This window comes from Balaenoptera musculus, chromosome 2 (genome assembly GCF_009873245.2).
Source record: "Balaenoptera musculus isolate JJ_BM4_2016_0621 chromosome 2, mBalMus1.pri.v3, whole genome shotgun sequence".
In the NCBI taxonomy this organism is placed as follows: Eukaryota; Metazoa; Chordata; class Mammalia; order Artiodactyla; family Balaenopteridae; genus Balaenoptera; species Balaenoptera musculus.
The window spans coordinates 1940036-1956258 of NC_045786.1; the positions used below are offsets into that span (position 1 = coordinate 1940036).

The following is a 16223-nucleotide window of genomic DNA, read 5'->3' on the forward strand; positions in this document are numbered from 1 at the left end:
GATAGGCACGTGATACTTAATAAGTACTTCATAATACTTAATAAAAAGTACTTAAGAGAGATTTGGTGGGTCAGCCTTCTGTTGCTAATCCCCTGTGTGTAGAGGTGTATTCAGAGCCCATGTGGGGAGGACGTCATTGTCTCACTCCTTCCTCTTTTTGAAGGATCTGTTAGTCATTGACTCTCTTGGTCTCTTTCTATGTGGAAATATCTTTAACTTCACTCTTGTATGATAGTTTAACTAGGTATAGAATTCTAGGTTGACAGTTATTTACCCTCAGCACGTCTGAGATATATAACTGCCATTGAGAAGAGTAATTTTAGCCAAATTATTATTCCTTTGTAAGTCACATATATTTTCCCTCTTGTTGAATTTGTTTTATTTTCAATTTATATTATGGAACTTAGTGAGAATTTAGGAGGTCTTTATGTGTGGGAGTCACATATTGCCTGGCTTGAGAGCTTCTTCCTTGAGAGAGAAGATATTTCTTTCTGCCAGATGCTTTGGAGCTTATCAATGTCCCAAAGTAACATTTTATGTTAATTTCTAATCTTAAACATTACAGACTATGAGGGTGCTATTGTTTCAAATCTCAAATCTGCATGTGAGCAGGCTTATGGTTTATAAAATCTTAGAGAAACATTATTTTTCTACCCAGTCCCCAAGCTAAGACAGACAAACATCCTTGTTGTTTACCTGTGTTTGTGGACCAATTTTTTCAGACTTTCTGTAGCCCTTAAGAATTCCAATTTTATGTGGAAGTGTTATTTCCAACTCCTCACCTTATTTGTGGGATCCCTTGATTACTGAGTCTAAAATCCTATGCTCTACCTTCCACCTCTTGCCATTGTATTCACTGCTATGATAGTGCCTTCTTCAGTTCAGGCTCTGGGAATTTACCTTAATTTTGTGCACTTAGCTTCATAGCTCAAAAAAATACATTTAATCGATTATTACTAGGTGTGTGTGTGTGTGTATTTGTTTCCAAGTAATCTGATGTACTATCTTGCCCTACTATTTTTGTTGTAATTATTTCCTTTAACCTCTGTCATTTTAGTCATGATTTCTACAAAAGTTGTTTAAATAAGATAAACAATTAACAGGTGGCTAGGAGATTTTTATGAGTGTGCCTCTATTTTTTTTTTTTTACTTCATTTCTAATTTTATAGCATTGAAGATAATGAGGTCCATTTTCATTCTATCAGTGCTTAGAAATATAGTGATTCTCTGTTTTCAGGGTACAAAGTCATATATTTGTATATATAAATATAATTTATATAAATGTATATATATATATGTATAAATGTGTGTGTGTGTGTGTGTGTGTGTGTTCAACCTTACTGTTAATTGGCTTTGGATCCTCACCTTTTTGTCCTTTAGAGCTGCCAGGACTGAAAGGAATTATTTAAATTCTCCTACTATTATTGTATTTTTTGTTTATTTTTCCATGATTGTTCTAGTTACATGTAAAATGTCTTTGTTGCATTTTTTGTTTTGCTGTCTTTTTTGTTATTATTGTTCTGTTGTCATTTTGTACATAAAGAATGGGCAATTATATCCTCATTTTGAATCATTCCCTTAATCATTATAAATTGCTCCCTTGGTTTCATTTAATGCTTTCTGTCTTGACTTCAACCTCATCTCCTATTAAAGTTAAAATCTCCACTTGCTTTTGTTAGCATTGACCCAGTATATCTGTCCCTCTTTTTATTTTTAATATTTCTGGTTCAATTTATTTTAGATACTGCTCTTTTGTGTACTATATAGTCAAGTTAGCTGTTTTAACCTAATCTGGGAGTGTTTTTCTAGGTTAGAAAAACACTATTTATGCTTATTCTTATAATAGATATATCTGGTCTTAATTTTTCATCTTCTGCTTCTGTACTTCAGCTTTATGTTTTCTTTCTTTTTTTATATTGTTTTATGTTATTTCTTTGTATTATTTTATGTTATGTTTTATTCTCCTAGTAATTTGGAAAGTTTATAGATGTGTTTTCATTTTTCCTATTGGTTCCCCTTATAATGCTTTAGTCTGTTTAACCCCTTATATATTGATTTTATAATGTTCTCACTGTCAATATCTATTATATTCTACTTTTACAACCCATTGTTCCCCTCCCCCTTCTTTTAACTCTCATGCCTGGTCATTATATACTTTTTTTTTTTTCTCTCATTTTGGGGGCCCCTTTTTGCTAGAAATAGTAAACTTCAGCTGGTATTTTGTCTTTACCCACTTTAGGCTGCCAGGACAAGATGAGAAACTAGCAAACATGCACTTCCGCCCAAGAGTCCTACTCCCCCCCACCCCCCCCATTTTTGTTCATTCTGACATTGACTTTTGTGACACTGACCTCAATGTCTCTTCAGTCGTGACATGCTCAGGACAAACCTGTGGTGTAGTGGATCCCAAACGCTGGGTGCCTAAGGACCACCTGGCCCGCAGAGGTTCATGTTCTCTGATTGCGTTCCCTTCCCCGCCCACATGTAAATGAATCAGACCGTAGGCCTAGGCAGGCTCCAGGAATCTGCGTTTTAAGCAAGTACTCCAAGTGAGTGTGTTGCAAGGGTTCTGGAGGCCTCACTGTGAGAGTGTGCTTCTCTAAAGACTCACATTGCTCTGAGGCCTGAGAATTCACTGCCTTGTGCAGTGACCAAGAGCTGGTAGTGACAGGCACATGGAGTTGCTACTGCATGCTGTTTCTCCCACTTACAAGTTTCGTGCCTCTTCTTAGTTGCCTTCATACAGACTGAGGACAAGAATGGTGGTGGCGTGCCAGGTAAACCCCTGAGTTAGTGTTTTTAACCTCAGTGGCTTACTTATCTACGCTATTCTTCACTGAGTAGAAAAGACGTGATAACAGCTCGTTTATACCACAAGTAGCTCCTAACCCATACGTAAAGATGGCTTTATAAAATTCAAATTGAGTTTTGTGTTTTTCCAGTATAATGAAGAAAAGTGACGTGTACATATCCCTGAGAGATGGCCTCATATGGTGGCCGAGATGCAGGCTCTGCCATGAAAGTCCAGAGTCCAAATCCCCATCTCACTTCTTACGAGCTTGGCCAGTCTCTCACTTACTCCAAGCCAGCGTTTCCTCATCTGTAAATGAGGAGGAAGGTGGTTCTAGCTCCCTCACAGAACTCTTGTTAGGCTTAAATGAGATAATACATGTAAAGTGATTGAAACAGTGCCTGGTCCAGAGTAAACCCTTACTGTTATCACCATCCAGAGGAATGGCTATTTAAGTGCAATTCCTAATATTTAGGAAGATTATTGGCAGTTTTTTACACAGATGGAAAGCTTGGATACCTCAAGATTTTATTATCTTGAGGCAAATTCAAACTCCTTTATCTCATCGTCCATCTGTTCCCTTTCTCCATGCTCCTTGGAGCCACTGGATTCAATGGAGCCACTATATTCAAGGAAAGATATTGGGGTCAGATGAAAGGAACTGAAGAAAGTTCAAGTATTTTTGTTGGAACTGTTAGCATTCTGTGAAAGCTTTCTCTAGTTTGAGTGTGGGGTGGATGTTCGGTGAATATTGAGGTTTTGCAGAGCAATGTGGAGCTATCCAGGGGACAAACAGGAAGCACGGCCACCTCTCCCTGGCTGTGTGACTTTGATTTCGGCATCCAACTCTGCGCTCCCATTTCTGGTGAGAACAATAATACCTGTCCCATGTTCTGCTCAAAGATCGTGTTGAAATGAACAGAATGTCTGGAGGGTAGGAACAGATACCATCACTGTTATCAGGGCTTTCACAATAGCTTCCCTCCTTTGTTCCAGCTATAAGGCTAGACACTAGAGCCAGGGAAGCTGGGGGTCTGGGGGGAGGTTGTCCCCGCTCTTGAGGCTACACTGTGAAGTGTGGACAGGACAAACTGCAGTTACTAGTGGCTCCCTTTCCAAGGCTGTTAAGGCTGCACCTGGCTCTCATTTCCATCCCTTTCTGATTTTTTGACCCTTTCGCTTCATCAGCTCCTTCTTCCCATCTTGTTCTTTTTCATAGCTGCTCTCTCCAGTGGCTTTCCTCTTGTCTACAAGTGGCTCCAGTCTCCCCATCCTCAACAAAACCTTTCCTAGATCAGCTTCTACTCTCGACACCTGTCCTGTACCTGCCCTTCACTGGCTTCCACGGTCTCACATGCTGCCCTAGATGTTTCCCCAGGTGCACTTTGCTCTGCTCTTCGTCATCTCGTTTCCTTACCTGTCCCTTGACTTAACAGTCAGTTAAGAGTGGCCTCCAGTTACCAAACCCACTGGACGCTTTTCCATCCAGTCTCTTCAGCAGCATTTTGACACCCTACCTCCTTTGGTTTCTGCACCTGAGTGCTGTCCTGGTTTTCTTTTCTTTTCTTTCTTTTTTTTGCAGGGGGAGTTTAATTATTCCCCTCTTGTTAAGATGACATAAATGGAAATGACATTTTTCAAGATTCTCTTTTTGATCTTTTTCTCTTGTTACACTCATTTGTCCCTTGGTGATGTCATCCTCTTTCATGACTTCAAATCTGGGACAAATCAGCTAAGAGTGGTCATCTAGGTTCCTGGTACCAACTGCCCACTTCGATGTTGTGTTTGTTTTTTATCCTTCTTTCCATGAATGTGGTGCATCACATTTATTGATTTTTCATATGTCAAAACATACTTGAATCTCAGGGACAAATCTCACTTGATCATGGTGTATGATCCTTTTAATATGTTGTTGAATTTTGTTTGGAGTATTTTGCTGAGGATTTTTGCATCTATGCTCATTAGGGATACTGATCTGTAATTTTCTTGTCTTCAGTGTCCATGTCTGGCTTTGGTATCAGGGTAATGGTGGCCTCATAAGATGAGTTAGGAAGTGTTCCTTCTTCTTCAGCTTTTTGAAAGAGTTTGAGAAGAATTGGTATTAATTTTTATTTAAATGTTCGGTAAAATTCACTGGTGAAACCATCTGGTCCAAGACTTTTCTTTGTTGGGAGGTTTTTGATGACTCATTCAGTCTCCTTACTCATTATTGTTCTGGTTATATTTTCTATTTCGTCATGATTCATTCTTGTTAAGTTGTATGTTTCTATGATTTTACCAATTTCTTCTAGGTTATCCAATTTGTTGGCTTATAACTGTTCGTAGTAGTCTCTTGTAATTCTTTGTATGTTTGCGGTATCAGTTGTATTTATTACTTACTTCTGTTCCCATTTCCAAGTTCTACTGTACTGGAGTCAATTTTTGCTGCATAACAAACAACCATAAAACCTCAGTGTCCTAAAACAACAAGTATTTGTTTCTCACTCATGTGTATGTTGGGGGACTGGGGCAGAGATCTTTCAGGCTGAGGATCAACCACGTTTCATTCTTTTGGAGGGGCTGTAGCAGACTGGAGCATGCTATTCTCAGAGTGAACGTCAGAAACTTCCAGAGGAGTAAGCGGAAGTGTGATGTGTCTTAAGGTCTAAGTTCAGAACTAGTTCTTCTGCTCTGATTCCATTGGCCAAAGAAAGTCACATGGTCAAGCCCAACATTAGTGGATGAAGGTTATGGGAAGGAGAAATATGGTCTATCTCCCCTATACCCTTCAAGGTTGTACAAAGAACCCTGCTTTCTGATTTACTTTTTAGGAGTTTATGTTGGGATTATAGTATAGGTCATTTACTTTCTATGGTCTATTGAGAGTTAATGTTGTACCAATTCACATAAAATGTAAGAACTTTGCAAGTGTGAAGCCTACTTTCCAGCCCCATCTGTTATGCTACAGTTGTTATATGTAATATGTCTGTATACTTTATGCACTCCAAAATACGTTTTTCTTTTTGCTTTGAACAATCATATACATTTTTATGAAATTAAGAGGGAAAACTAGCCTTATGTTTATTTAACATATTTACCATTTCCAGTCTCCTCCACTGTAGATGCAGATTTCCATTTGTTATCATTTCCTTTCATCCTAAAGAACTTACTTTAGCATTTACTGTCGTCCAGGTCTGCTGACAAAAAAATTCTCTCTCACTCTCCTTTTCTTTTTTTTAATCTGAAGTGTCTTTATTTTGCCTTCATTCTTGAAGAATACTTGAGTTTGATAAAGAATTCAATGTTGACATCTTTTTCTCTTCCAGTCTTTAAAGATGTCATTCCACCTCTCCTGGCCTCCTTGTTTTCTAACTGGTCCCTACTAGCCTTCACTCTATGACCGTATTGTCCATGCTGGAAACTTCCTTCTTTTCCAAAAAAGATGCTTACTCTGTTTACAGATTCATTCTTGAGTTTTATCACAGGAGAAATTGCCCTAGTCACTTGTGATTGGGAATATACTGGAAGGGGGAGGGGCACGGCCGACCCCATGGTTGTGTAGGCAAAAGAAACAACTGTACTTTTATTTCAGATGATAGGTCTGTAGATCCAGAAAATTAAAGAAGTCTTAATATTAGAATTAATAAAAGAATTTTATAATATAACCAGATACAATATAAGTTTACAAAATCAAAACCTTTTCTTTATGATAACAATAAAAAGCTGGAAGTTAAATTTTTTTATAAATACCATCTATATATAGAAAAAACTATAACATATTTAGAAATAAATTTTTAAAAGGCTCAGCATGCTTATGAATATAACTGTTAGATATTATTGAAGAACATGAAACAAAGCCTGAATAAATAGAGAGACAGTTCATATTCTTAGATGGGAAGATATAATTACAAAAAAATGATCTGTCATTCCAAGTTATTTTAATGTAATTTCAATGGATTCTCCAATTTTTGGAAATAAATAAAATTATTACATAGTTCATATATAAGAATACATGTCTAAAAATAGTGGAAGAAAATAGAGTTTGATATTGGATTTATGAATATATGGAAACAATATACACAAAGATGGGATTCCAAGCCATATTAGAAAGTAAGCCATATTCTTAGTAAGACAGTAAATACTGAAGCAATGAATGAAAAATATATATATAACATGATAGAAAATACCTATAATTATATAATTATACATACATGAATGTAAATACGTATATACTTGACTACATACAATTTTTTGAGATGTATCTTTTTATTTATTTATTTTAAATTTTTATTGGAGTATAGTTGATTTACAATGTTGTGTTAGTTTCTGCTGTACAGCAAAGTGAATCACTTATACATATACATATATCCACTCTTTTTTAGATTCTATTCCCATGTAGGTCATTGCAGAGTATTGAGTAGAGTTCCCTGTATATACAGTAGGTTCTTATTAGTTATCTATTTTATATATAGTAGTGTATATATGTCAATCCCAATCTTCCAATTTATCCATCCTCCCTTCCCCCTTGATAACCATAATTTTGTTTTCTACATCTATCACCCTATTTCTGTTTTGTAAATAGGTTCATTTGTACCATTTTTTTAGATTCCACATATAAATGATATTATATGATATTTGTCTTTCTGTGTCTGACTTACTTCACTCAGTATGATAATCTTTAGGTCCATCCATGTTGCTGCAAATGGCATTATTTCATTCATTTTTATGGCTGAGTAATATTCCATTGTATATATGTACCACATCTTCTTTATCTATTCCTCTGATGATGGACATTTAGGTTGCTTCCATGTTCTGGCTATTGTAAATAGTGCTACAGTGAACTTTGGGGTGCATGTATCTTTTTGAATTATGGTTTTCTCCAGATATATGCCCAGGAGTGGGATTGCTGGATCATATTATAGCTCTATTTTTAGTTTTTTAAGGAACCTCCATACTGTTCTCCATAGTGGCTGTACCAATTTACATTCCCACCAACAGTGTAGGAGGGTTCCCTTTTCTCCACACCCTCTCCAGCACTTATTGTTTGTAGACTTTTTGATGATGGCCCTTCTGACCAGTGTGAGGTGATACCTCACTGTAGTTTTGATTTGCATTTCTCTAACGATTAGTGATGTTGAGCATCTTTTCATGTGTTTGTTGGCAATCTGTACATCTTCTTTGAAGAAACGTCTGTTTAGGTCTTCTGCCCATTTTTGGATTGGGTTGTTTGTTTTTTTGATATTGAGCTGCATGAGCTGTTTGTATATTTTTAAAAATAATTATAAAGCAAAATACACACTAAATAGATTCCAAAGACACACTGAGTAGAATCCAAAGACAATTACTAATATACCAGGGAAAATATAATATACACATATGGTGATAATGTGTAATATATAAACATATATACAGTAATCCCTTCTATATAGAGAAATCATACAAATAAAAAAGAAAAAGACAAACAACCCAACAGAGATGGCCACATATTCTCAGGTTATAGTTTAGAGTTGTTTCTGGAAAGCAGCTGTCCAATCAGGAACCAGTTTTCCTAGCCCCTCCCCACTTGCATCCAATGACATCATGTGACTAGTTCTCACTGATGAAAGTGATTGTGTCATTGCTAGGGTCAAGGAGGTTAAGGAAAGGCATCAATTTTCCATCCTCTCTTCCTACAGCTCTAAGGAATGGTGGCGCCAGAAGATGGAAGAAGTCCACATCCCTGAATCATCTGGAAAGCTGCCTACCAAACTCACTGGACAGTTACATGAATGAGAAGTAAGTGTATTATCTTATGCTTCTGAAACTCTGAGGTTTCTTTTTTATTAAGGCTAGCATTACCCTAACAAATACAGGATATGAACATAAATTTCACAGGAGGGAATGGCACAATATCCACTGAACATATGACTAAAATTTTAACCTCCCTAGCAGTCAAGAAAATGCAAATTAAACCAAAGATATACCATTTGAAAAATCCATCAGATTTGCAAACATTAAAAAAGCAATAATATTTAGAGCAGCTAAAATGCAAGGGCAGCCATTGCTAGTGGGAGTGTACAGTGCTACAATCTTTGGGAGATGTAATCTGACAAAATTTATTAAAGTTAAAATATATATTTGTTATACAACATCACATATGATATACATTTGTTCTTGTTTTTCTTGCCAGAAATGTGTAACCTGAATCTAGCCAAGCCTCTAGACCTAACTTCCAGTTTAAGAAATACCAGAAATAGAGGGAAAGTTAAATAATACTGTGGAGGGAAATAATCAGAAATCCAGGATGTGAGACACTCTACAAGATAACTTAGCCAGACACCTTAAACACCAATGCCTCAAGAAAAAAGTGACAGACTCTTCTTCACTAAAAGAGACCAAAGAGATACAGAAACTAAATGCAGTACATTAGCTCAGATTGACTTCTGGCTAAGAAAGAAAGTATAAAAGATATTCTTAGGACAGCTGAGGGGACATTTGAATGTGGACTGAATATTAGCTGATATTATGAAATTATTCTTAATTATCTTAGGTAGGACAGTGGTTTTGTAGCTATCTAGAAGATACCCTCTACTCCTAGAGAGGCATGCTAAAATATTTAGGGGTGAATTGTCGTGATATTCAGGGGAGGATTGTCAAGTAGTATAGCAAACACATAAATTATAAATAGAGATAAAGCATATGCATACATTTTCACCTAGCAAGTTCATCTTTACAAACTTATACTACAAAATAAATATATTAACACATAAGAATGAAAGTATAAGGATGTTTATTGTTTCATTGTTTATTGTGATAAAAAATTGGAAACACCAACAAGAAAATGTGATGAAGAAATTATGGCACATCCATGCCTCGGACTACCATACAGCAACTACAAAGAATGAGTTAGATCTGTCTGCATTGAATTGAAGGGATATGCATGGTATATTGTTAAGTATGAAAAAAGTTGTAGAATAAAAGTATAGTATAAATTCACCTTGTATAAGACAATATTTGTATCAAAACAAAACATACCCTCTCTTATCTAAATACCTACCTATCTATCTATCTATCTATCTGTCTATCATCTATCTATCTATCGTCTATCTATCATCTATCTACATATGTATGTGTCTATGTGTATATATGGAAAAGAGAGTTAGAGCAGGAAAGGTACACATCAGGTTGTAAACGTTGGTTGTCTTAGAGAGGTAGGTGGGAGATTAACTTTTTTCTTTAAATATCTGTGTATCATTTCACTTATTATAATTAGTGTGAATTACAATGGAATTTTTTTTTTAAAAACCTTATGATAAACTCTGGTCTGTCTATGACATCCTTTCTTGTTTCCCAACATTGTAATGGGTTTATTCTTCTTTAAAAGTGTCATTTCTTATCATTTCAATGGGATTTTGGGAAGAGACAGCAAGTGAATACAGTCAGTCTATGATCTTAAACAAGTTCCCTCCACCATTCTTTCCAACTTCTGTGCCTGCACTCATGCAGTTTTCTTCTACCTGGAGCACTGTCATCTGAGCTTAGGGTTTCTAACTAAAAATAGTGGATGTTAGTCTTGGTTAGGAAAAGACGTGGCCTGTGACCAGTGCCTGTCTTAAAAATTCCTTCATTCTCTTAAAGAGATAATGTGGTGGAACTAAATTTCCAGCTGGCCTGATAAAATACATGCTCTCTGTTGGGGATCTGGAAGAGATCTTTACTCTTTCTGTCAGCAGCACAGACTAGGAGCCATCTGAAGCCATTAACCTATTTTTTAGTTGGCATCTGCTGCCGTGGTGTAAGTTATAAGGACAGCTTTATAGCAAGCAGTTTGGTAGAAGGGCTAAGCCAACCCAAATCACCAGTCAAAGGACTGGTACAACACGTGCAGGGAGCATGTGTGGGTTAGGTAAGCAGATCAGCTGTTCGCTTCAAGTGTGTGGAGGTAGGTTATTGGAGGTGACTTTTCAGTCAACACAGTCTCTAGGGCTGTGTTGACTGGAAAAGGAAATCTCTCTGAGTGCAGGTGGAGATTTCTTCTCTGGAGATTACTGGGAGTGCATCGTTTCCATTCCAGATCAGGAAGGAACCTTCGGGAATTATTGCATCCAGCACTCACCTTCCAGATAGTAGGCCAGAGTCTTCCTATTGAATAATTTCAAGGAACCTCTACAGAAATATTTTTTTCATACAGAATGTACTTTCTGTTCAAGTCTATGTTTATAAATGATCAAAAATGCACATTTGGTAGAAAAGGGACTTAAAAAGATTTTTATCCCAATCTTTTTTCTGTCAAGAACTTCAGTCTGAAGAAAACAATCCCATTCACAGTTGCATCAAAAAGAATAAAATAGCTCAGTATAAATTTAACCAAGGAGGTGAAAGACCTGTACACTGAAAACTAAGAAAGAAAAACTATATGAAAGACATTGAAGAAGATACAAATTAATGGAAAGATATCATGCTAATGGATTGGAAGAATTAATATTGTTAAAATGTCCATACCACTCAAAGCAATCTACAGATTCAGTGCCATCCATATCAAAATTCCAATGGCGATTTTCACAAAAGTAGAACAAACAATCCTAAAATTTGTCTATAACCACAAAAGACCCTAAATAGCCAAAGCAATCTGAGAAAGAAGAACAAAGCTGGAGTCATCACACTCCCTGATTTCATACTACATTACAAAGCTATAGTAATCAATACAGTATAGCATTGACATAAAAATAGACACATAGATCAATGGGACAGAATACTGAACCCAGAAATAAACGCACACATGGTCAATTAATTTATGACAAAGGAGACAAAAAGGAGACAAAATGTACAATGCAGAAGGACAGTCTCTTCAATAAATGGTTTTGGGAAAACTGGACAGCCACATGCAAAATAATGAAACTGGACCACTATCTTACACCATACACCAAAACTGACTCAAAATGTATTAAAGACTTGAATGTAAGACCTGAAACCATAAAACTCCTAGAAGAAAACATATGCAGTAAGCACCTTGACATCGGTCTTGGTAATGATTTTTTGGATGTGACACCAAAGCAAAGGCAACAAAAGCAAAAATAAACAAGTGGGACTATGTCAAACTAAAAAGCTTCTGCACAGCAAAGGAAACCATCAACATAATGAAAAGGCAACCTACCGAATGTGAGAAAATATTTGCAAATCACATATCTGATAAGGGGTTAATATATAAAATATATGAAGAAGTTATACAACTCAATAGCAGAAGAAAAAAACAAAAACAAAAACAGACAAATCCAATTAAAAAATGGCAGAAGATCTGAATAGACATTTTTCCAAAGAAGACATACAGATGGTCAACAGGTACATGAAAATGTGCTCAACATCACTGATAATCAGGGAAAGGCAAATCAAAACCACAATGAGATATCACCTCACACCTGTTAGAATGGCTATTATAAAAATGACAAGAAATACCATGTGTTTGGTGAGGATGTGGAAAAAAGCAAACTTTTGTGTGCTGTTGGTAGAAATGTAAATTGGTGCAGCCCCTATGGAAAACAGTTTAGAGGTTCCTCAAAAAATTAAAAATAGAACTACCATGTGATCCAGCAATTCCACTTCTGGGTATTCATTAAACAGACATGCATGTACACACAAACACTAATTCTACAAGATATCTGCACTCCCATGTTCATTGCAGCATTATTTACAAGTCAAGACAAGCCAAGATAAGTGAAGACACTTAGGAAACAACCTAAGTGTCCATCAATGGATAAATGGATAAAGAAGATATGATTGATACACACACACACACACACACACACACACAGGAATATTATTGAGCCATAAAAAGAAGGAAATATTGCCATTTGCAGCAACATGGATGGACCTTGAGGGCATTACGCTGAGTGAAATAAGTCAGACAAAGACAAATACCATACGATCTCATTTATGTGTGGAAAGCAAACAACAACAAAAAAACACATAAGCTCATAGATTCAGAGAACAGATTGGCATGGGGGTGTGGTGGAGGGTGGGCAAAATGGGCAAAGGGGGTCAAAAGTACAAACTTCTGGTTGTACAATAAATAAGTCCTGGGGATGAGACGTACAGCATGGAGGCTATAGTTAATAATACTGTATTGCACATTTGAATGTTGCTAAGAAAGTACATCTTAAAAGTTCTCATCACAAGAACAAGAATTGTAACTCTGTGTGATGATGGGTGTTAACTAGACATGGTATGGTAATCCTTTTGCAATCCCTGTATCCAAATATGGAGGCATTAGGTTGTGCAACTGAAACTCATATAATGTTATGTCAATTATACCTTGAAAATAAAAAGAACGTTGAGCCTGACTTCATGTCCACAATGTGCCTAGAAAGAAAACAAGCTGAAGGCTAACAGTGAAAACACAAAAGAAATTCACTGACAACAGCCCTGAAGGGCAAGCATGGAGAACACCGTCGGTGCTGGTCCATCTCCCAGTTCCCCCTTGCCTGGCCCTGCCGGACTCCACAAAGTCTGTTCCCAGCATCCAAGAAGCTACCCTCTGCTTGAGCAGCAGTTCCCTGAGCCTCCCTCCCCACAGGTGTGCCCACCTGCATCATGGATATCCCATCACCATCCCCCACTTGTTCCCAGGATGGACTTGGGTCTTGGACATCCAACTTGAAGCCCCTCTTGGTTGCTTCTCCCAGACCCAATGTCTGAGTCAGGCTCTGAGACTTGAAACTCTGCTTTTTCTAGATTGACCTTTTGGGATGACGACTTGCATGTCCCTGGATTTCTCTTTCACTCGCAGAGTCCTCCCCACTGGCAACTTGTACCAGATGCCACAAATTTAGGGCCAATATACTTCCCCTGTGTGGCTTTTCAACAAGATTGACTGTCACAATAATACCTGCATTAAAATGGCACGTAGAGCACAGGTCCCCAAACCCCGCAGTGAATGGAGCGGCACAGCAGGAGGTGAGCGGTAGGCGAGTGAGCAGAGCCTCATCTGCCGCTGCCCCGTTGCTCCCCATCGCTCACGTGACCGCCTGAGCCATCTCCCCCGTCCGTGGAAAAATTGTCTTCCACCAAACCGGTCCCTGGTGCCAAAAAATCGGGGGACCGCTGACATAGAGTTTACAGAGTGCTTGTACGTATATTAACTCTGTTCATCTTCACAACAGCCTTCTGAGGTCAGTGATATCACCCACCTTTTCTAAATGAAGAAATTGAGATACGGGAGGTTAGGCAACCTCTCGAAGGCCATTCGTTCTGGCAGAACTGATGCCAGAACCCAGGTTTTCTGGCTCCAAATCCTCTGTTCTCTTGCCTCGGGGGTGAACCTGCTGTCCCTCAGCTCCGAGCCCACCCCTCTAAATGGGGGCTGGAGCTCCCCAAACTCCGTTTCTCCATCTCCCTTGGCAACTGGTTTCCTGTTGGGTTGTGGTGATGGGGGGGCATTTAGGGCAGACTGGCAGGTGGGAGGAGGGTGAGAGGGGCTTCGTTCCTAGTTCCCAGGTCCCATCAGCGTTGCTCCCACAGCAGCAGAGAGAAGGTTCCAGCTGCCTACCCAGTCCTGCTGCCGGCACCAACCATGCTCAGGCGTGCCAGCAGCAGCCAGAATGCCGCTGGACTGTACTCTCTCCCGCCCTGGCCCAAGCCCCTGGGGGCACCCGAGCACCTTTGGGGCACACTCCCAGCTGCCCCAGTGGTCTGAGTACCCACGGGGTTGTGCCTCCACCCAGAGATCCAAGCCATGTGGCCAGGCCTCCTTCTCAGAGGTACAGGCACCTTCCAAATGGAAGCCCTCCTCCAAACCTGGTGGTCAGCTGTGACGCTCTGCTCAGAAGTCTAGACACCAGCCCTGCAAAGCTTCCCCCTCAAGATCTGCTCTCCAGAGCCTGGTACCCTGTCCTCAGAGGCTGGAGCGCCAGCTCTACAGAGACCCCCTCCCAGAGGTTTGAGTGAACCTGGGGCCTGATGATGACACCTCTTTCCTCCCAGCCCTGCGTGGTAGTTCCTTCCTGCTGTGCACAATCCCTGGGCTACCTAAGCACGCAATGGCTGCTCTTTCAGTCTTCCAATGCCTGTGGAATGGGTTCTGTGCATTGAAATACCCGGTGTGCCTTCTCTTTCCCCGACTACAACCTGGCTGATAGAATATTTAGGGTACCAGAAGGAGGGGGCCCCAGGAAACAGACCCACAAAGAGGGGAACGTGGGCTGGATTTGCCTCTGTCTTTGGCCTTGAAAGCAATGCTGAGCTGCTTGCCAGTGAAACCCTGGGTATTGGCAACTCCTGTGTACACAGTGGCATCATGATTAATTCATATTAGCTGTGGTGCTTGCAGCAAAATGGCCATTGCAGAAACCAGATGGCCACATCTGCCTACAAAAGAGAACTTACAGAGGGAAAATGACAGGCTCAGACCTTTAAACTTTGAGCTCTATTGCCTGGTAGAAGCACACACAATGTGTAGGGTATAAATGGTCTGCAGAATCTACAGAAGGTACTCCTACTTGTAGGAGGTACAAAATGCAGCAACTTGTCTTTCACTTTGCTCTTGAGTGCTGAATGCCCTAGAAACTGGAGAAGAGGAATAGGGTGACATCCTAGAATGGGTGCCAAGCGCGAGGGTATTTCTGTCCTATATGAGTTCCCACTGAGTGGTATTTACAAGAGGCTCGCACTAATCCGATGAATACAATGATGCTTTGCGGTGTTGGCCAGCTTTCCCCACAACTATCAATACACTGGTGCTCTGTCAGTGGGTCCACGTACAACGTGGCCATAGTGGCAGGTATGGAAGCCCTGCATCTCCTCCACGACACGGACTTCTCCTCACTGCGGTTGACCTGGTTGCGAGTGCCTGACCTGCCAACAGCAGAAGCATGTGGAGTCCTGGACGTGACATCACTCCTGAAGGCCACCTGCAGGCAGAGTGATTCCACTGGATCCCTTCTACTCTATTAAGGAGGGAGAAGCAATTTATACTATGGGAATAAGCCCTTATTCTAGATGGGGGCTTTCCATTCACCTGAAATACTTCTGCACCATCACCATCCATGGGCGTAGGGACTATGTTATTTGCTGTCATGGGGTCCCTCACAACCTCACTTCTGGCCAAAGAACTCATTTCACAGCCAAAGAAATGCAGCCGTGGGCTTATGCCGGTGAACTGCTTCGTCTTGCCATGTGTTCCATCACCCAGAAGCATGTGGCTTCAGAGAACTGAAGAGTGGCCCTCAGAGGAAGCGGTTATAGTGCAAGGTGAGGCACAACACCTGAGATGCTGGGCACTGCTCTGCAGTGTGTGGTAATGGAAACGTGGTGCGGTTTCCCCCATAACCAGAGCCGAAGCATCTAGAAATCAAGGGATGAAGATGGACTTGGCTCCCATCACTAGTAAATCCCCTGGAGAAACTGCCTTCCCATCTCAGCAACTTTGGGTTTAGAGCTCTTAGTGACAACAGATGCTTGCTTCCAGCAGGGCACACAATGC

The 16223-nt window shown here is 39.6% G+C and overlaps 1 long non-coding RNA gene across 1 annotated transcript in view; it reads left to right on the forward strand.

The window, feature by feature from the left end:
* LOC118891046 overlaps positions 1-16223 on the forward strand; it is a 98346-nt gene that overhangs the window by 52571 nt on the left and 29552 nt on the right. Inside the window, exon 3 of the long non-coding RNA XR_005018880.1 lies at positions 8446-8545. This is a non-coding gene — a long non-coding RNA (uncharacterized LOC118891046). The remainder of the gene's footprint in view (positions 1-8445; positions 8546-16223) is intronic.